The sequence below is a fragment of the Chelonoidis abingdonii genome, chromosome 14, assembly GCF_003597395.2.
Source record: "Chelonoidis abingdonii isolate Lonesome George chromosome 14, CheloAbing_2.0, whole genome shotgun sequence".
NCBI classification, from domain to species: domain Eukaryota; kingdom Metazoa; phylum Chordata; order Testudines; family Testudinidae; genus Chelonoidis; species Chelonoidis abingdonii.
Genome location: NC_133782.1, coordinates 26,445,097 through 26,467,570, shown reverse-complemented (window position 1 = coordinate 26,467,570; position 22,474 = coordinate 26,445,097). Strand labels below are relative to the sequence as shown.

General features: G+C 47.4%; 1 protein-coding gene across 3 annotated transcripts in view; it reads left to right on the top strand.

Moving 5' to 3' along the window:
* The window catches only part of TP53INP2 (tumor protein p53 inducible nuclear protein 2), a 59,064-nt gene that overhangs the window by 4,852 nt on the left and 31,738 nt on the right, over window positions 1-22,474 (top strand). Inside the window, exon 1 of one of the 3 annotated variants that reach the window (XM_032769654.2) lies at window positions 3,701-3,834. The exons of the other annotated variants lie outside the window; for them this stretch is intronic. The gene's annotated coding sequence lies outside the window, so the exon portion shown is untranslated. Of the gene's footprint in view, window positions 1-3,700; window positions 3,835-22,474 lie in introns of those variants that run through there. 3 annotated transcript variants of the gene reach the window in all.

The window sequence follows — 22,474 nt, the reverse complement described above, 5'->3', positions numbered from 1 at the left end:
TGGTTCTCCTGCACAATGCCAGAGTGCCTTGGTCCACAGTATGTGAGCGATCAAAGCAAAAGGAGTCTTTCCCACTGAATGTAAAACTTACTGATACAAACCATTTTTCTTCAAATTAGATTTCCCAGCTACAGGGCACCTCTTCTGCATTTAATAACCAATAAGGCCCCGAGCCTGAATTCAATCTTCACAGACCACCTCTTGAGCCCAAGTGACATGCCACTGGAGTCGATGGCTCTACATAGGTCCTAATCCTGCAATTGGCTAACTTTGAGCATCAATTAACATGGACAAAGTTCCCTTTGGGAATGCATTAATGCATTAATGGATTTAGTTCACTGTTAGTTGGCAGCCACATATCGACACTGGGGTTGATCTGCGGAGATTTATATCTACATCTATATATATAGAGATAGATAGATATAGATATTAAAAAGTGGATTAAATGCACTAACCCAGCCTTGCAAAGCTGCTCTGAAGACTTAAGGAGCCCAGGAACAAGGTCTCCTCCCCCACCCTTTGCTGTGAAGATTGATGCTAATGAAGATATTGATATGTCACTCATCCATCCAAAAAACTCATGACTGTCTGGGTGACCACAATGTTGGAAGGCTGCATACAGCTCCTCACCCTATATGTTTTGATTGAACAATAAACTTAAAATGTGTATTGCATCCCCTCCAGTGGCTATTAGGATAACAGCCTTACCACTGTTGCCATGTAATAGAGTTTTTCCTTAGCTAATAGTGTTTAGAGCTGTGTGCCGTGGTGTCAAAGGTCCCGTGCTCAAGTGCTGCTGCTGACCTAACGTATGGGGGATGCTAGCACATCAAGAGCACATCTGTATTTTAAGAGCTATGGGGTTAATATATTTCCAAAAAACTAACTGCTTAAGAATCCTGGTCTAGTTAACATCTTGGGATTGTGACATTTCTTTCATTGCACAGCATTTTATCTCCAAGAATAGGATGATTATAGACACCAAAGGAAGAAATTATTTGTGTGTCTTTTTTGTAGAACTAGCTGAAAATAGCATTTCCCAAGAGCATCAGCGGAATGCACTTGATTTGTGCCTCCAATGCGGGATAGTGACGACTGAACGGGGTATTCTTAGCTCTGCTTAGGAAGAATGTAATGTTTGTCGTCAGTCCCTGTCCTGCTGTGTAGTATTTATGGAAAGTTTCTGGGATCACGATGCCATTTTCTGAGTAGTATTACAGCCTGCAATTCTAGATCTGCTGCCCCTGTTAACTACAAAGAAACAGACTCCTACTCCTAGCTTCAGAAGGATTCCTATGCATCAGAGGTCTTTGTTGCTATTCCTTTCTCCTTTTCTTAGCTTCTAGAGCTATTTGCAGAGACAGTGATTCACAAAACAAAGCTAATTGTGTATGAAGATTATGGAAAAATAGTTAAAGCCTTTAAACAAACTCTTATTTGAATCTGTTTAAGTGCTTAAAAATATGGAATGGTTGAGCTTTTCAGAAGAATGATGACAAACTTAACCCTTAAGAAGCAAGTTTATTCTTAAGGGGGTGTCATTTAAAGACTGCCTACTTTCTGCGGTGTGTCTGGCCACTGGGGATGCTGTAGCAGGAAAGAGTACTGGAAACTGAGAATGGTCCTCTTCCTTCTGTTGGGGCCACTCTAGTTGACCCACCTTCCTCTGCTGCCGGTTCCAGAATCAGCCTTAAGGGTAGGGGCCAACCTGGGGAAAAGGCAGTACTGACTGGAGAACAACCTGTACAAAACCTTGGAAAATTCTGCACGGGATTAGGGGAGTGGGAGGTGGAGAGGAGAAAAACCCAGAGGAATTTATAATCCAAGTGTCAGCCAGAATGTTGTACCACAGTGACAACTTGCTGTATGCGGAAGAAACGCCCAGTTCTGCATACGAGCAAGTTGCTGCTCTGGGGCTTGAGGCTGATGTCTCACAGATGGCAACTTGTATCACACAGAACTTGGTGGCACCAGCCACATCTGTGTTTGATTTTTTTTCCTGTCTCTCCAGCCTAAACAAAACAAAGCTTTTGTCCATTCATGCAGCACAGTGTAGTCCCCTAGCTGTCAGACTGTGAGCAGATGTCCCCTACCCAGGGTCATCCACAGACAGTCTGAACTGTCACTCCATGGCTAGCTTCCTTTGCAGCTCAGAAGCAGGAGTAGATTTATGTACAGTCCCTAGACCCTACATCACACCAGGACTAGGGTGACGAGATGTTCCGATTTTATAGGGACAGCCCCAATTTTTGGGACTTTTTCTTATATAGGTTTTTATTACCCCCCAACCCCTGCCCCGATTTTTCACATTTGCTGTCTGGTCATCCAGGACACTTTGCTCCTAGACTCGAGGAAGTGATGCACAGGCAGGACCATGGCCAGACCGTGCTCCCCTAGCCAAGTGATGGGATGCTGTCCCAAGCGTACAGAAGTCTGCAAACCTGTGCAGTTTTCTTGAGGCATTTTCCCTGGGTGCCCTATAAAGTGCTCCACAAAGCAGATGTGGGGTTCTGTTCAGAGGGAGGAGCTTGTGGGGAATTTATCACTGTCTTTTATACTGTGCTAAACACTAGAACTGGTTGAAAAGAATGGGGGGGGGAAGAGTGGGGAGGAGTCTTTCCCTGTGGAAAGTTTGACTTTTTTTTTTTTTTCCAATCAAAAGTCAAAAATTGGAACGGTCCATTTAGGAATTGCCATCATAGTGCCTCATGGAAGTTGTAGTTCACGCGCCCATTCTCCTCTGTATGCTGGCCTCAGTGATATGACTGCATCTCCCATGCAATGCCATTGTGTCCCCTTTTAGAGAAGATTCCACACCCCCACCTTTAATTTCAGTTTGATGGATGTAGGTTTAGCAGTTGCCAAATGCTGTTAAACCACGTTGTACCCCAGAATTGGCTGCATTTCACCGGTGGGTGCAATGATTCCTGCCTATCTACTTGGAGACAAGAGACTGTCATTACTCTGAACACTGGCGTGGACAAAGCATCTAAGACCATCTACATTACAAGAACTGACTCCAGGAACTGTCTTAGATGCAACTTAGTGTAGACAAGACCCAGGAGTGTCTCCACAACTGGGTTAAAAACCAGGCAGTCCAAGGCTTAGATCTCATTATGGAGAGCAGTAAGGGCCCCTCACTCCTGTCTACATTGTTTATAACCAGGGGCCCTAGCTTTTTTCTGTAAGTGGGGCCAAGCTTTTTTAAAATCCAGATAAATGATTAACAGACAAAGGAATTCTCTAAGTACTTTAGCACAGGCCTTTTTACTTCCCTGCATGCTGCTGCAGTCAGTGGCTGTACCATTGCAAACAATGGACTGGCGGAACATTTCTAGGAGACAGAGAAGCAGTGTGTCTGCTCCTTTGCTGGAGGCACTGCAGATGTGAGGGGGCAATTGGTGGGTTACTCTCTAGCCATGAAGACAGCTGCTAGCTGCCCACAAGCCTTGGCAAACGTTGAGTTGATCCCCTAGGAAGGGAATGTTTTCTGTGAATGGCTGAGTGGTTTATGCCACAACGTGCTAATCGTGTTGGACAAGAGCCAATGATTGTAGGGCATGGGGAAACAGCCTGATCCTGCCTCCCTTGGAGTCTTGCCATTGATTTTAGTGAGAGTGGGATCATGGCCCATGTTAAGATCAAAGGTCATGCCAGCCCTTGTAGAGAGCTCTCTCTCTACTACAGATGCAGAAATAGCTGTTTTCAGCCCAAACTGCATTTCACAAGCTATCCATACAGGACTCTCCTCCAGCTCTGAAATGCAGCTGCTTCTGGGATGAAGGGCAGCAGTCAGCGAGCTGCAGTCGTGCAAGTAGAATTCAATTCTTACTGGTACGCTGCACCAGCATGGGGGAGAGGGGACGTGACCACCCCATATGATCCCACCCCAGGGCCCCATGCTCTCCCCCTCCCAGTGGATGGACATGGCACAGCTGCTGTGTGGGCTGCTAAGAGAAGAGGAGGGCTTGGTCTCGGAAACAATAGCTGGCTCACAGAGACACACCTGCTTTGGGAATTGCCAGCAGAAGAGCTTCAAAGGAGCTCCTTCTGACAACAGAGAATACTTTTTTCAGCCACATTGGCAACCGAGCCCCATGCCAGCAGCTCCTCTGGCACGGCTATATTGCCCCAAGCCCTTCCACGCAGCTGCATCTCCTGGGTCCTCTCCGGGATCTGTGCAGCAGCCCCGCCAGAGGACAGTGTTGTGGGGGGGGGGCAGGGAGGAGAGAGAAGAGAACGAGGGTAGAGACGGTACAGCTGCGCCAGAGGAGCTGCTAGCGTAGGGTTCTGCTCCTTCTGCCACTGCGGTTCCCAGGATTGCCCTGAACTGCGGGGTTCTCCTGGGAACTGAAGGGGTGAAAGGAGCAGAACGTGGGATGGTGGGTGGCCCCATGCCGGCAGCTCTACTGGTGTGGCTAGCCTCACGTGCCCCCCCAACACTGTCCTCCGGCAGGGCCGCTATACAGACCCCAGAAGGAGACACAGGTACACAGCTGTGTGGAAGGGCTTGGGGTGGTACAGCCGCACCAGAGGAGCTGCTGGCGTGGGGCCGCCCGGCAGCCCCATTTTCTGCTCCTCCTGTGTCTTTCTGCTAAACCCAGGGTTGTGAGTTCTGGTACACTGTGCCAGCTATAAATAGCTTATTGGTTCAGTGAACCGTACCACCTTACTTGCACCACTGGGGGGCAGTACCGGCAAAAGTGCAAGAATCACATGACACAAACAAGTCCGGAAGTGTCCTTCACTAAGCATGACCCGTATGCATTCTTTACAGTAAGCCTTGAATGACTGAGCTTGGCATCAGCTATGCCTGATGTTGCAACAGGAGTAGAAAAAAACATTTTGGCCAAGGACACCCAGGCAACCCTATCTCTTATGAAAGGTCTTTCAGGCCCTTATCTCTCTGTGCAGGAGAGATAAGAACCTCAGCTTGAGCTTTCACTTAAGAGATCATCAACTAGATGGAATTCAGTTTCTCCGCCTTGGAAGGCTGTAGGCCTGAACTGCCTCTGAAAGCCCAAACGTGAGATTCCAGAGAGTGTAGCCATTTCAAACCTGATCCCTAGGCAACTGAGTCCTCCCCAAGTCATTCTGCATTATCTTGTAGGACATCCCCGGGATTACACTATGTAAGACTGGCAGGCCACTTAGGAGGTCTTCACATAAAGAGGAACCTGTTGCTGTAAGTGCCTTTTGTTAACTACTTCCCCCTTCCATTCATTGTGGAGGTTCATAGATGGGGGGTAGGGAGCAGGAAATGGAGCTAGTTTTGAAAGGAACTGGCTCACTCGTAAAGAAGTAACTAGTCTGCTAATGGTGGGCCTGTTTTCATTGCAGAAGTAACCCTGATGACTGGCACCTGGTTAACTGAGCTTCGGTGTGAGCAGCCACACTGCAAAGTCCTATTGTGGTTACCAGTACTACACTCCCCCTTTCATCAGCCCTGCCCCCAGGAATCCTAACAACACATGGGGGACCACTGTACTAGGGCCTCAAGCTAAGCCACCCCCCAAAATATCTAAGCCGGTAAATAAAGTGCAGTGGGGGAAGTGGGCTCCAGCTTTCTCTCAATGGGCCTGCCTGGGGGCATATCCCATGAGTCTTTGCATTGCAGTAAGCTCAGCAGCTGAATTCCTGGTGAATTGTCAGATAACTAGCCTGTTTGCCTGGGCCCAAGTGGAATTATGGGAAGGCTCTGGAGAACTATCAGAACTTGAGTGATTTAGTTTGTGTCCTCAGTGCAAAGTGAAAGCTCCAGTTGGGCCAAAAGTACCACCAAATCTGTGTGAGAGGGTGGCGTGTAGGGAAGGAGGAGGGCTCAGCAGCAGCTCCCAGGTTTACTCTGCAGTGAAGACAAACCTTCTGTGTGTAGAAGTGGCCGTACTAGTGCCCCATCTTCTCTCTTTGTGTTTATTTTGCTTTAGGTTCGGGTAGTTGTAGATGGTTCTAGTCCTTCAGGCAACGAGTGGAGACCTACTCATTAAGGGGAATTCCCTGACTCCATGTGGGAAAGGCACAAGTTGGAGGACTTAAGTGTTCAACTCTAGCTTGGAAAACCAGAGTTAGGTGCAGCACTCAGAACCTACTCCACCAGGTGTGTTGCCAGGGTTTTTAAGGGCCCCTTTACAGACAAAGTGAGGAAACAATGTGCAGCTCTCTCTTTAGCATCCGGTGGTTCAGAATAAAACACTTGGTGAGGGAGTGAGGCGGGACACTGTCATTTTAAGACACAAGTAGCACGTCATTACTATCCCACCTTCCCAAAAGGGGGAACCAGTTGATAGCAATTGAGGGTGTTGCTTAGTTGGTATCAGAATGGGCAGGTTCCTTAAGAATAAGCCAAAGGCCTCCCTATTTTCCCTGTTGCTATGAGCCAGGCCTGGTGACTGTCCTCATACAACCCCTTTTCTTTTGCTAGCTACACCCCTGTCAAGCCAGTATACGATTAACACCATGGGGGCCAATTCATCAGATGGGTGTAAGTCAGGAGAGCTCCACTTAAGTCAGTGGCACTATGCTGATTTGCAACAGCTGGAGATTTGGCCCAGAGTCTGTATTCCCCTTAGTAAGAACCCCTTGTGCCCTTTCTGAAATCTGTCTTCCACTGGCCATACCGATTGGTTCATTGTTCCAGGATTGCCTACACAGGTTTGTTATTGTAGGGTTGCTCATGGTGAGCACTGGGCTACTGTTCATTATTAAACACCTGTGAAGACATTGGTCCATGGCCTTTGATAACAGATAAGAAAAAGCAATTTGGGGCCCTACTAGACCGAATTGTAGCTGCCTGGCTGGTAAAGGAAAGCGCTTCAGGAATATAGAGCCTTGGACAGTGGCTAAAGCAGGGGTCCAAGAGCCAAGAATTTTAGTTTCAGGCACTGCCAAACTCACTGTGTAACTTTGGACATCCAACTTATCTGTGCCTCATTCCCCCCTTTACCACCTGAGAAATACGGATACCACTTCCCTGCTTGGACGAAAGTTGAGCATCAGTTAAAGTCTAGACTCTAGAGTGTTTTATCTTAAAAATATATATAATTTCCATTATACACTCTGATGGCCTAGTTTATAACTCAGCCCTAAAATTCACACAGGCAAGAAACTTGCTATCTTGGGGGGCAAATCTGTGAGCAAGGTGCAGACTTTAGAGCAACAAAAGAGAAGGTCTGTGCTTTGAAACACTCCTCCATTCTAGGATTGCGGCAAACTCCTGGGTTCTTTAAACCAGAATGCTTTGGGCTACTAGTCTGGTGTTTCCAGAGAGGCCACGTAGAGCTGTATTGCTTCTTACAAAAACCGGGATAAGATTGCCCCTTCACCATGGTATCCAAGTGCATTTCATTTTTTATTCCAGCAGACTTGTTTTAGATGCATTTCACATCACAGCAAATTATAAGACAAGAGACTGCCTTCTACTTTAGGCCCTGATTCAGCAACGTACTTAAGCACATGCTTAGCTTTAAGAATATGCTTAAGTCGATCCCTATTTAGCAAAACGCTTCAGCCTACGTTTAAGTTCTTCTGAAACCAATGCTCATGCGGTCAGTGCTTTGCTGAAGTAGGCCCCTTGTAAATTAACTGGAAGGGAACCACCAGACTCCTCCTCTTTACAGGCTGCACCTGGCTCTCCACTCCTCTCTTCCTCTTGCAGGGCCAGTTACTTTTCAGTAGATTGCAGAATGGGCCAGACATTAAGTTTGTATGTTGTTCTGCAGCAAATATATCAATTAAAAAAAACCCAAAACCCTATGGCTGCAATTCAATATGGGACAACTGCCAAGGGAAGTCCATGTGTGGGCCTAAAACATTGTCAGTGACCGTATAACTTAGGCCACTTTCACAAGCAGTGTAATTTAAGGACACAGCAACGAGCTTGGCCCTGGTGTCCCTTGTTATCAACCAAATTTAACCCAGGTGTAACACCTCTGAAATGGAGTTGCACTAGGGATCAATTTGGACTTATACATATAAGTATGTACAAACACTATGTTGTTTAACAGTGAAGGCAGTTCAAGATAAACAGCCAGCAACATAAGCAGAAAAGAACCTAAGCAACCAACAGTTACGTTCTATTGTATAGTCAACAAAACACCTAAACTATGGCAATTTATAGAATGCTTATGACTAGGTCCTCATCCTACTTATACCAACAGAGGATCTGGCCCATAACCCTTAACCAAGCCTTTCAACATATTTGTTTTAGATCTTCTTCCCTCTTGATCTGTTTGGGTAATGAGAAGGAAAAATCTTAAGATTTAGAGAGCAATTTAATTGGACTATAAGAGAGAGAGAGAGAGAGAGACTCTCTCACACACCCACCCACCCAATACTTGGGTTGCCAATCCTACAGGATTGTCCTGCAGTCTCCAGGAATGAAAGATCATCATGTGATGAAGCCTCCAGGAATACATCCAACCTAAATTGGCAACCCTGTGTGTCGCATCAGGCCACAGACTGGGCTGTGTTGGTCCTAAATTTTCTGTACAACTTGCTCACATGACAGATGTCGTGCAAAGAGACACGATAGAGTTCCTGTGCTGTATTGCTAGAAGGCAGCACATAGTTCCATGGTAAAATGCAACTGACTTGTGCACTTGGCAACATGTTCATTTAGCAAATGGAGACACGTTCATGAGCATTCAGATGACTTGCTGATGGAATCTAGTACCTGCCATGCTGTAAAGGGGAGCCACCTGCATTAAGATATTGTAACAGAACCATGGCAACTCAGGAATGATCACTTAGATCTTCCAGTGCTGCTGTTGATGGGACCTCAGATCCTCCTGCTCCAAAGCACAGCCCCCTGGCGACTCTGTATTGGTGTCGGGCCTCTGACACACAGCTGATCTGTTCTGATTCCATCCATCAGAAATCATCAGGGCACATATACACTAGCCAGTTAAAGCAGTACGCTTAAAAAAACAAAAAGAGATTGCTGGATCTGCAGAGAAATTAGAGCAATTTATGGGCTTATTTATGAAGTGGGTTCACAGAAGCCAATATAAACTCCCAGAGAGCCCCTATATCATGGCAACAGTGGCTCTCATGCACTAGGAACCATTTAGCTTAGTGCAATTTGAAATGGATACAAGGGTTCAGATCTGCAAATATCTAAAGCTCTTCCTTCCATCAGAGAAAGTAGATCTGCCCAACAATCCCAACTCCGTGCCCCAGAGGAAAGTGAAAACCATTGTGTGTGGGGTGGGGAGGGGAAAGGAAAATCCTTCCTGACCTCAGATTCAGTAGGGCAGATTCCCTGAGCTCTCCACAGCCTCGCTTTGAGCTCTGCCCAACCTAGAGCCAGCACTCTTCCTTCACACCCGCTTTGAAAGTATCTAGCAGACATAGGACTCACACTAATAATTAACAGTCATTGCTGCTGGGATCAGGGCCTTACACACTGCACAGGCAGGTAACATGGCTCTGCCTGAAGAGCAGACTAATAAAGTGCCTGCTGCCACAGACATGAGCGCTCACATCCCTACCTCAGCTCTTGGGAACAAAGTGATGTTTGTTCCGATTCGAATTCCTGTTGTAACTTTTGCCCTGCTTAGTAGCACTATATTTATGTAGTTTGCCTGCAACGCTAGTGCCATCTAGGAGGGGGACGCTGATGAAACAAGCTGCACTTAAGTCTGCAGGGCAGACCAAGCCTTATGTCGGTATAACTACGTTCATGCCCCAAGGGAGGCAGCTATACTGACTGAACTCCTGACCTAGGCAGCAGTACGTTGCCAGGTGGGCGCCACCCATTGACATAGCTATCGCCACTCAGGGAGGTGGAGCACCTACACCGCTGGGAGAAGCATTAGACGGAGTCGTCACCAAGTGCCGCTGCAGTGTGTATGTGTAAACAAGCCCTAAAGCAGGGTTAGATTAAAGCAATCTGGCATCCTAGGCACACCCCTGGCCACACTCCTGTTTTGGCTCCTACTCCCAAGCCACCTGATGAATTGGTGGGATGGTGTGGGCAGGTTGCCACATCATCTCCTCTGGGGGCACACTGTCTGCCTGGACCACCCAGGCTTCAGGGAGTTGGGATCTGTCCTGAAGGAGGGAGAATTTATGCCCCAGCCCCCCGAGGCCTGTGTGGTGTGAGAGGGCCCCGGCCAATACCAACCTAGCAGAGCCAGGATGGAGTGGTGACAACAAGGGAAAAAACCCAACACCACTCATCTCATTCTCTGCTGGGGCAGCATTGGTAGGCTCTCCTTAGAGCACCTCCTCTGGAATCAACACAGTGGAGGCACATAGGATAGGACACACCTCAGAGTTTTTTTCCAGGCTTCGTGCAAAATCAAGCAGGCAGCTCTGCATCAGTTACGCTCAGGTTGTGTTTTCAGGCTTGTCTTTGCCTCCATGAGGACTAGCCGGGAGTCAGACATTGCCTAACTCCATGGCACTCCACATGGCCTTGTGCCTCAACCCAGCTCTGCATGCAGGAGCTGGACGGGGAATAATAAGTCTGAGAACAGCGATCTGCTAACCAGGGCTGTCCTTAGCCATAGGCAGAACAGGCAGCCGCCTAGGGCATCACTAGGTCTGAGGGCACTGCTCTGCAGGGAGCCCAGACAGACGGGAAGCAGTGGAGCATGTAAGAGCAGCGCTGCTGGGTCCTAGAGAGAGCTGAATACAGCACAGTCTGAGGTGAGGGATTGGCTGCTGGGGTCTCTGGGAAGGGGTGAGGGAAGAAACACACTTGTAGGGTGACCAGATGTCCCGATTTTATAGGGACAGTCCCGATTTTGGGGTCTTTTTTTATATAGGCTCCTATTCCCTCCCACCCCCGTCTCGGTTTTTCACACTTGCTGTCTGGTCACCCTAGCTGGTGGCAATTGGTACCTATATAAGACAAAGCCCCAAATATTGGGACTGGCCCTATAAAATCAGGACATCTGGATCTGGACATCCTAGCTGGAAAGCACGTCTCTCCCCTGGGCTGGCACTGATCCATCTCATCCGGAGGAAACTGCACAGGACAGGATGAGCTGCTGTGGCTTCATGGGTGCCCCGTCCCTGAGATCAGATGCTGTGCTAATTTCACCATGGTCAGTTGGGCTGGCAGCTCAGTAAGACGCAAGTGTTTGCAGTCTGAAGAGACCCGGCGAGCGCGCCATTTTGGGCACACAGGGCACCAGATGCGCTTTGGGACCCCTTAACCTAAGAAACCTTGAAGCTATGGTATTTGTTTTTAGATTATTAAATGGAGCTGAACTGGTTGAAGAATTGAGTATACGTCATTCCGTTTTGCCAACACGATAGCAAAATCCGGATGATGGGGACAGTGTACAGTATTACATCATACCGGTAATCTTGAGTTTGACATATATCCTAACGTTAACATTGCAACTCTTATCTACTGACACTATCCGATACACAGGTAAGCCTCAGAGATGAGTGTTTCTCAAAAAACTAAAACTCATTAAATACATCTCCGCTCTACAAGGAGTCAGGAACACCTTGACTGGTTCTTTGCGTCTTCGCAATCAAACAGAATCACTTGTCTTTGTCATACACGATGACATTATTCCTGATTTTGCAGCCAAAAAAGCAGAAGATAGTCTTTTCATTAAACCAATCCTTGTTTCAATACCTCTTCATATAACTTTCCAATAAAATGTTTGACAAATTAAAAAATAATATTATTTGCATCAATTCCTGTCAAATCAGAATTTTTTTCTATAGTGCTACTTCTTTAGTGCTAGTCCATCAGCATTACAGTGTGCTTCGTGGCTGAAACCCTGGCTGAGCCACTCAACCCGCTGTCGGCCTGGGGTTCCATTCACTTCAGCTGTAGCAAGGCTGAGCAGGACTAATTTCAACGAAATAGGACAACAAGGGCAACTAATGACAAAGTGTCAAGAACCTAGAGCAGTGGTCCCAACCTTTTCGTCTGGCACCTGCCAGACAAAGGACCGTGGCAGTGGATGAGCATCGCCAAAATGCCGCTGAAATTCGCGCATTAGCAGCGACGCCTCTGGATAGACGCTCGCTTATCGCAGCAAGTGGGGTCATACTCAGAGGCATCATCGCCGAAATGCCTGCCGAATTTCGCTGGCATTCCAGCAGATGCTTGTCCGCAGCCAGTACGCAGGTGCACTGAGAGGCCCCTGCGGGCGCCATGGCACCACGGCACGCGCTGGGGACCCCTAACCTAGAAAGCCTCCTGAAGCATGGTTATTGTTTTGATTTAAATGGACTTGAACTGTATGAAGAATTGAGTATACTGTCATCCGTGTTGCCACATGCAAAATCGATGATGGACATGTACAGTTTACTCATACCCAGTAAATTGTTGACATATATCCTAACGTGTACATGCCACTCGTATTCTATGACAATCTGTAACAGTAGCATCAGGAGAATGGAGTTTCTCAAAACTAAAACTCATTAAATACTATATCTCCGCTCTACAAGGAGTCAGGACACACTTGACTGGTTGCTGTTCTTGCAATCAAACAAGACATCACTTTGTCTTTGTCATACGATGACATTATTCCTGATTTTGCAGCCAAAAAAGCCAGAAAGATAGCTTTTCATTAAAAACCATATCCTTGTTTCAATACCTCTCATATAACTTTCCAATAAAATGTTGAACAAATTAAAAATTATATTATTTGCATCATTCTGTCAAATCAGAATTTTTTCTATAGTGCTACTTCTTTAGTGCTAGTCCATCAGCATTACAAGTGTGCTTATTAAGTTAAACTGGTTTTAATAACATGCATGTGACAAGTTTTCCAATACTGTAAGCTTATGTTTGTGTTGCTAAGAGCAAGACAGGCACAGGGGCACCAGTTTAATAATCCTGCCTAGGGCACCATAAATCCTAAGGACGGCCCTGCTGCTAACTACAGACTTCCCTATGCCTGGTGGGCAAGATGCTTCCAGGCTGTGTCCTTGGTCCACTCAGCCACCCTTCCACTCTAGCAGGGCCTCCTTTACTTTGCTGGCTGCTGTTGCCACTGCACATGGAGGAGAAGTTACTGCTCCTTTCCCTGAGTGTGTGGATGTGGAACCATGCTGAGAAGCAGAAGGTAAAAGCATGAGGAGAGGTGACTAGATGGGAAAGACTGAGGGGAAGAGAATGAGACATTTTTAGGGGAGGTCCTGGAGAAAGTGCAGGGAAAGAGGAAGTGCATCTAAGTTGGATGGAGGCAAAGAGACAGGAGTGAAAGAAAACCAAACACTAGCTACTGAAAATAGTGCACGAAGAACACACTGTGGTAGGAGCAGAAGGAAGGAGTGCGGTGAAGGCTGGGAAAGCAGGTATAATGCAGGGCAGAGTAAGCTCAGTTTAAAACAAATTATTCAATAGACACTCAGCAATGTGACATTAGACCCAGGGCATGCAGAACTGCAGACAGCGTATGGTGCTATCTGCCTTTGGAGTGTAGCAGATTGGACGAATGGCACACGTTACAAAAACAAGAGTCCAGGGAGCTGCTTACAAGCTTTATTTCCCCTCCCTCCTACACCCGCAACTTACTAAAATACCGTGGCTGGGCTGCTTGGACCTGCCTGTGTCCCATGGCCTCACTATGGGGCTGGCAGCTGCCCCTCTGATCTCCTGACTGGAAGCAGGAGTGCTACAGGCCTGTCTCAAGAAGGGGAGAGACCCCTTGTTAAGTTTCTTTTGGGGCCTGACCCTTTGCCCATTGACTTTGTGGGGTCAGTGTGAGGGCACTGGGGTGTAATCAGAGGCGGTGTTTTAGACACATTCTCCCACATGCCCACTGCAGAACCACTAATGGGGAGACCCTGTAAGAACAGGCAAAGGGTGCTGGATTTCTCCACCGCTCTGGCTGGAAGGAGCCAGAAGCTGGATTCATAGGTGTCCAGCGTCAGTCTAGTCCGCTTACAAGAGTAGAGGCCTCACAAGCCAAAATGCAACTGGTTGGTCTTATTTCCAGCCTGAGCAGCTTGGCATGTTCCCTTTCAAGGGCTGGTTATGTGCCAGCTCTGAAATCCACAGGAGCCCACCATGAGCCCAGCCTCTGTCCTCTGCATCAGGTCGGAATGTGTCAGTTCCTTGCCTCTCGTGGAAATGGCTTCCCCTTCTCTCCCAGTCTCTGGGAGAGTCCTGTTTAGCTGCATCCCACTCTGCTTGGGAAGCGGAAAGCCAAGGCCTCCGTATAGTGTGAACCACAGATCTTATTCCAACCCTTCCTATACCCTTCAGAGGAGCTCTGTGCTCCAGACAGGTGCCAACTGCATTGTCCATGTTTGCTGCTTGCAGCTTAGTCCACACCGGGGCATGAACACAGCTCCTCCCTCCATGGCCTTTTCCAGGGTCACTAAGTGATGGCATCAAGAGACAGTTGCTGACTGGACCAGGGGCTTAAAATCCTTCACTGCCCTTAATAAGGGCCCAGCTGGGCTTGTTGCAAGCAGTTGTCAAAGGCTGGGATTGAGCAGGTTTTAAAGAGACTCAGGCACAGGGAAGAGAGTCATTTCACTCATCAACATTCTTTCCCCCTAGCCCCCTCATTGCTGATCTGAACCGTCAACAACTCAGTCACTTCTGATCCAGAACAATGCTATGCAGCCCTCTGGTGACATCCAGCTTCAGACATGGGGGGCTGGGGAGGATTCACCCCAGGGCAGTGGGCCCATCTGAGCAACTGCTTACCCCCTGCCCCATGTTGAGGCCTGCTCAGGGGCAGGTTTCACCCTTGAGAGGGAGGTCACTTCTCCCCCCCCCCCTTTACAGATGGGGATACGTGGGGGGGACGGAATGCCAATATTTTCAGAAGTGGCCATTGATTTGGGGCACCAGAGTTCCTGAGTGCTTAGCCTGTGCCCCCTTGGAGGTGGTTTGCAGAGCTATGGAGCACCCATAACTCCGCTTGAAGTCAGTGGGAGCTAAAGGTGCTGAGAACCTCTGCAAATCAGGCCCAAAGTGTGTCTTAACACCCAACAGCTGAGCTGCTCCCCCAGAGTCTCACCCCCTTTGGACAACTCAGCACTAAGTGACTTGCCCCAGATTGCACAGAACCCAGCTCTGCTGACTCACTGACCAATGCGTTAACTGCTGAACCATTCTTCATCTGCTGTCCCTGCAGCCCCTGCCCAGTTCACCTACTGATACCATGTGCCTCTGTGTGTTGTTGTTATGATTGCTTTCCTCACAGTGCTGCACTCTCTGGGCATCCATTATGACCCCTCACGTTCATACAAAGCACCAACAGACACTGGCCTGAAGGGTTTAAGAGGCAGGAGATGGCTCACTGTAAATGGGAAAGTGGTTCTCTTAGGGCTGAATCTTGCCATTGTTCCATGGAAACCCTACAAAGGCAGCAAGAGTTTGTGGGATCAGCCACTAGTGATGGGGAAAGCCAGGAAAACACCCATTCAGGGACATCTGGGTCAAGTATTAATCTATTTCTGAATGGTTGCCAGAGTGAGATGGTGGTTCTTTCATTGGCCTGGGAATGAGAGCTGGGTTCTCTAGCGCTAAGTCCTTGTACGAAGCTGGGTTGGCACTTTCTGTCTAGGCCTCACAATCCTCTTTTATAGGATTGATAGATGCACACTTCTGAAGGGCTGCACAGTTTGTGTGCGAAGAGCAAACTCAGAGCATGCTAATACTGGGGCTGATCCTGCAGCATGACCCTCATGAGAGTAATCCTGTAAATGTCAGTAGGCCTATTCTGGCTAGAGCTCCATGCGAGGAACGTTCTATGGATTCTCCTCCTCTCAGTACATGGAGGACTCCACAATTTAAATGAGACGCTGTAATGGTTTGTAACGTGCAGAGGGGGCTGCTACAGGAACTGTAACAGGGACAGCTCGAGTGCACATGTATGGAGATCAGAAACTAAGGTAGATCAAACAGGTAGAATAAGGCAGGTGATGGTTGGAGGTACCAGCAGCTCTGCAGAGGAGAGCAAATGGCCCTCTTCTTATAGGGAGAATGGCGTTGTTACCAGAGTGATGTGACCCTCCCTCTTCCCTAGCTCTACAACCCCCGCTTATCAAATTCTGTGAGACTGCACGCACAACTTTTTTCTAACTGAAAGCTGACTTTCACCCATCTCTTCTGTCCTCTCCACGTTGCCAGCATAGCAGTTCCCATCAAGGTATTTACATGCCAGATTGATTAGCTTTGATGCTGCCAGTTACATGGTGTTCTCCAGCCTTTCATAAACAACAGAGCAAGTCATTCAAGTGCTCTGTTGTGCTAGTTAACTAGACTGTGCTTAAGCAGTGCCTCTGTCTTGAGACCAGACCTGAAGGGCATTCATAGCCTGTGAATGGAAAGCTTCCTGAATGCTTTTTTAAAATAGTTGAATGCAAAAAAGTTCAGCTTTACTGCAGTACCAGGGATCAAGCACTCCATGGTCAGCAGTTCAGGTGGTTCACATGTGCCTCTACAGTGTTTTTTTTTCCACTGTGTGAAGTGTGAGCTGTCCATCATGTTATTAAATAGGATGAGGTTTAAAGCCTTAAATTTACAGAAGGCTGAATGTCATCATTTGTGTTGACACAAAACATGCTCCACCCGCAAAGTGTCAGGTGGCTTTATACCCTCAATGAGTTTATAGACAAAAGGCCCACGAACAAGGATGCCAGACCTTAGCCTTCCCAGGAATGTAGCCCAGAGCCTATGGCAGGGTCAGGGCAGAGTTACGGGCCAATCTAGACTCTAAAGTGGAACCATGTCATAACCAGAGAAACCCTATTGTAACTGGCTCCCCCAGAGCAATTACATCTGCACTGGAGATTGGTATTACCAGGGCACAGCAGGCCTTTGCAGCAGATAAGAGGAAGCAGAGTGCAGAGGGCTAAATCCTGGCCCATGACTCCATCCCCATTGGGCACACAGAGGGGATGGAAAGTGGCCCTAACCGGCCAGCGGGGCCTTCATAAGAACAACCACACTGGGTCAGACCAAAGGTCCATCTAGCCCAGTATCATGTCTTCTGACAATGGCCAATATCAGGTGCCCTTGAGGGAATGAACAGAACAGGCAAACATCAAGTGATCCATGCCCTGTTGCCCATTCCCAGCTTCTGGCAAACAGAAGCTAGGAACACCATCCCTGCCCATCTTGGCTCTCCATTGATGGACCTATCCGCCACAAACTTATCTAGATCTTTTTGAACCCTGTTATAGTCTTGGCTTTCACAACATCCTCTGGCAAGGAGTTCCACAGCTTGACTGTGCCTTGTGTGGGGAAAAAAAAAATACTTCCTTTTTGTTGTTTTAAATCTGCTGCCTATTAATTTCATTTGGTGACCCCTAGTTCTTGCATTATGAGAAGTAAATAACACTTCTTTATTTACTTTTTTTCGGTCATGATTTTATAGACCTCTATCGTATTCTCCCTTAGTCGTCTTTTTTCCAAGCTGAAAAGTCCCAGTTTTATTAATCTCTCCTCATACAGCAGCCATTCCGTATCCCTAATCATTTTGTTGCCCTTTTCTGGACCTTTTCCAATTTCAATACATCTTTTTTTAAGATGTACGCCCACATGTTGAATACTGCGTGCATAGGTGGTTGCCCCCATGGATTTATATAGAGGCAATATGATATTTTCAGTCTTATTATCTATCCCTTTCTTAATGATTCCCAACATTGTTTGCTTTTTTGACTGCCACTGCACATTGTGGATAGTTCTCTGAAAACATCCACTCAATGATTCCAAGATCTCTTTCCTGAGTGGTAACAGCCAATTTAGAACCCATCATTTTATATGTAGAGTTGGGATTATGTTTTCCCATGTGCATTATTTTGCATTTATCAATATTGAATTTCATCTGCTATTTTGTTGCCCAGTCATCCAGTTTTGAGAGATCCTTTTGTAGCTCTTCGCAGTCTGCCTGGGACTTAACTATCTTGAATAGTTTTGTATCATCTGCATCTCTTCCCTTGACTTATGGGAGTCCCTGGTGTTATAAAGCTGTTGCAGCCACCCATTCCTGAACCCAAGCGTAGATTAGTATGCTGGTGTGGCAAGAGAATCTTGCACTCCAGCAATTCCCCAGTCAGCGCAGTCGTCCCCAGGGGACTATCCCCGCTTGCATAATTTAGAGCAGCCTTTAGGCTGTGTTAAGTTTTCCTGGAGATTGAACAAGGTCTCAGCCAGGCCCAGGATCTGCCCCACTTCATTTCAAGGCTTGAAGCAGATCAGTCTCAGAACACCTTTCCTGCATCTTGCTAAGTGGACTGATCACTTTCTGCAGAATACAAGAGAAAAAACAGATGACCCTTATTGAAACACCTCCTCGCTTAGTAGCATCCAATTACAGTGCCCAAGGTCCAGGAGTATGGATTCCTAGAATTAGCTGGATTCTGGGCACTTAACCATATTCAGCTATACCCATGGTCAATGGGTGACTTTCCCAGCAAAGAAAAGGCTACTGAGCACAGCTATGGGGAGGCCTGCAAGAGCTTCAGAGAATAGCTCATATGCCAGACCCGTTACACAGGTGCTTGGGCGAAGCAGCCACATGGAGCACTATGGTACATGATTGGAGTAAGTTCTATTAAAGGATCCGTAACAGGGATATCACTGGTCAAGTAGTCTGCTGTACCCTATGGAACTTGATTTACTGTACCTGGAAGAGGTGTATACACATGGTTCTATACCTGGGACTCGGCCTGAGGTTCTGTGGCCGTAGCATTTGCCAGAGAGCTGTGCTTCAGGATCTCAGCTATGTTATACTCCTAGCCCTCATAGTTGAGAGGAAAGCCTTGAAAGCATGAACTGAGCGTAACTGGTGCAGTATCTTTCTGAGCCACCACCCAGCCAGCAAGATTCACCACAATGCCCTAGAAGTCAGTGTAAAAAAAAAATCCACAACATTAAAATATAATAATAATAAAAATCTAGAGAGATGGGGCTATTCTAAAACAAATTGCATTTACTAACACAAGAGGTCCTGCCTTATTCATTTCCATGCTTAGTTCATTAAGCCTCTGTTTGTAAGTATTTAGATTAAGTGCTGCAGAGTTTCCAGCCTGCTGCACCAGGGCATTGCAGACCCTGGGATCTTGGTGCATCTAGCTCATCTCAGACTCCCCAGGGCCTTACTGCATGCTCGGTGGTTTCAAGTGTGCCAACTACCCAGCTCTAAGAAAGCACTGCACCCTGCAATAGCTTAGTCCAGGTCAGTAGATTAAAAAAAGCCATAAATGTACAACTATAACAAGCCATGGCCACAGGTCCGCCTTTGTTGATGAGCCTTAAATACAGAACCTTAGCACCACATGCTCCAGCCCCTACCACTTGAGCTAGAAAGCCAGCTTGTAGGACAGTCCCTATTCATTGAACTTCATTATGGACCTGATCCAGAGCCCATGAAGGTCAATGGAAGTCTCTCAGTGGTCTTTGGGTCAGGCTGCTTAAGAGGAGAGGCAATGCAGCTATAGTGTGGGTTGCTCAGATGGGGCCTCTTTAGCCTTTACTGCTCAGGTGGGGCCTCTTTAGCCTTTACTTCAGGTCTTCTTCCCACCACACTTCCCTAAGTCTGCCCCAGACCCTTCCTGGCTAAACCCCCTCATGTTCTGCTCTCAGGTCTCTCCCCATTGGGGGTTGGGGGGAGGGAGAGAGAGATAGACCAGGCAGCATCTTAAATAGCAAGAACTGCATCCAGTTCAGTCATCAGACCCAGCCACATGACCCTACTCCTATGCAGGATTCAGTGAAAACCAGACACAAGAGGCCCAACTCACCCTATGACAGCCACCCTCTCAAACTAGAATCCTCACTTGCACAAACATTTGCATGCAAAGCAGGGAACTGCATGCAATACTGTGACTTGTGCATGCAAATTCAATTTCCCCAAATCTAGCCCTTGATGTGGTTTTAATCCCTGTTTTCTTTTTCGTCTCATCTGAATATATTTTTCCATTAATTGGTCACATCACCGTTCTGTAGGTCTTCAAGATCTTTATAGACAATAATGTTCAATCCCGCTACCCCCCACCCCGCAGTCCCGCTCTAAGTTAGAGATTTAGTTTCCCCCATCAGTAAAATTGGGATGGTAACAAACCATAACATGGTGAAATGCCCTGCCCAGAGCTAGAGGCAGGAACTCAACAATGATTTCCTGGCTCAGAATACTATGCTCTAATCACGAGACAACGCTTCCTCCCAAATCTAGAAAGAGATAGACAAACTCACGTATTCAGCACTGGAGTGTAACTCTGTTTATTTGAGCTTTCGGATAAATATTTTATTTGACCTTCTCTCCTTGTTAACGTAATGGAGTGGTCAGAGGTTGTTCTGAAGGAGCCAATTCTCCACGGTGCCCCCAGGAGATGCAGCCGTGGGGAAGAGGTGACGGAATGGTGGAATTAAGTCATCTTTGCACCCTCTGAACTCTGTGGTGTTCAAAGGATTCAAATGACTCCTGATGTAGATGAGAACCGCCCCAGCTGTTTAACTTACCACAGTCCTTGAGCTGCCTATAGACTGCAGTGCATCCCAGAGTCCCTGGAGCATTACAGGCCTGGCCGAGTCCTTTTCCTCAGCTGTTTTCTCACCTTCTCTTGTCTTTCCGTTCAGTTTGTCTCCTAAAAATGATCCGATGCAAAATACCAAACCGCCAGGATAGAACTTGTGGCACTATCAGGACATTCACAAACTATCACTCAGTTCTCTTCGCTTGTGCATTTTACCCTTTCCCCTACCCCCTTCGTCTTGTTTATTTAAATGATAAGCTGCTTGGGGCAGGGACGGGACTACTACAATGTCCTAGTACAATGGGGCATTGACCATGGCTGGTCTTGAGGCAGTACCATAATAGACAATATCCCAGGACTTGGAACAGGGCATAATGGGGCTGCTTATGGCAGGCCAGTGCTGGGGGAGTTCTTTCCCAGCCACCTGGGACACATTAACTGGCCCTTTACACAGCCAGAGGAGCCAGATCTCTTCTCAGTTGTTTAGAGCATAGCCAAGTCTCTGCTCTACTCTGCTACACAGGTTATTGATTTGGGAAGAACATGTATCACAAGGTTTATATTACACACCAAGGTCATCGCAGAACTGGACCGTAACATCATTGTAGCAAACTAGCCCCTGTGCTTTTTGTTGGGTTACTTTCTTCTTACTGCACTACTGGACAGAATTCTAATTACATACACAAAACTGCATTACAAGAGAGTTATTAAAGTTGCATAGCCAAGATTGCAGTAACTAGGAAATGCCAGGCATTGCCTATGCATTTTCTGCCACCCAATCACCTTTCATAGCCTGGGAAGGTGCTGCAAGTCCCCTGCCTTAGTTTCCCTTCACTCAGACCTCCTCAAATACTCCACACAGGCCAGAGGTATCAAAAAAAGGGAGCATTTCCCTTCTGGGATCCTTTCCCAATCAAGGGAGCCCACAGCCCTCCACCAGGGCTGTGTTCTGCTTCTGGTCAGCTTCTTCCAGCTGACCTCTCTATCTTCCTCTAATCCAGCTCTCTCTGGCCCTACACAAATAGCAAAGACTCACAAACACAAAATAAGCTCAAAATGAAGAGTCCTCACCCAGTATCTAGCTAGGCAGAGCCTCTTCTTCCCAAGGGTCTGTGTTCCTGCTCACCAGCAGCAACTCCTCATCATCATCCACAGAAACCTTCTTACTCTCTATAGCCATCTGCTAGGCCAGGCCTCTTCCTTATCCACCAGAGGCCTGATCCGGTGTGGTGACCCACAGGTCACATGACTTGGTTAATTTTCCCCACCTGGGAAGGAGAGTTGGCAGTGTTACAGGTGGGGATGAGACCCATTGCCTTTTAAAGGGCCAGCCACCCTGACTTCTGAGTACTTGACTTTGCAGCCTTAATCATATTCTTTTAACTACTTTGTATGTGAGTCTGTGTATGTCATTTCCTAGGTGTTTAAAAAAGCAAACTGAAAAATCAGAAAGTCCACCTTGTGGCATCACATTGGCACCCAGATGGGTCATCAGCCACATTGGAACCTTTAGAGTCACCACGCAGACCTCTGCCACTTGAGCAAATGATAGCAGTAGTAGGTTGTTATCCTTCACATGGACTAGCACTAGAGGGGGGATAGGACACTTTGCCAGCAGCTTTCACAGATATTTGCTGTCAGCAGAGGAAGGAGTGAGACTCAGTTCTTGGGTTCCAGCCCAGGCTTTGGAGGGGAGTGTGCTCTAGTGGGTACAGCCTACTTCTGTCTGTTTGTACCCACCCCGAAGCTTGAGCCCTTCTGCCCTATCCCCTCCTACCAGTCCCTGTCTTGTGTCTTCTCACCCTAGGCTCCTTGTCCCACTCTCTTTTCCAGTCCCAGTCTCTACTCCTCAGATTTTTCATCTCAGTTCTGGTCTTGTCCAGCATGTTCCAGTCCCACCCCTCTGGACTCCCCCTCCCAGTCCCTGCCCCCAAGCCCAGGCTCTTTGCCCAACCATTCTCATTCCCACCTGCCTCCCTGACTTCTTGCCCCCTGTTCCTTCCTTCTTGTTTCCTTGTCCAATCTAGCTCTTCCCCTCCTCAGGCCTCCAGTCTCTCTC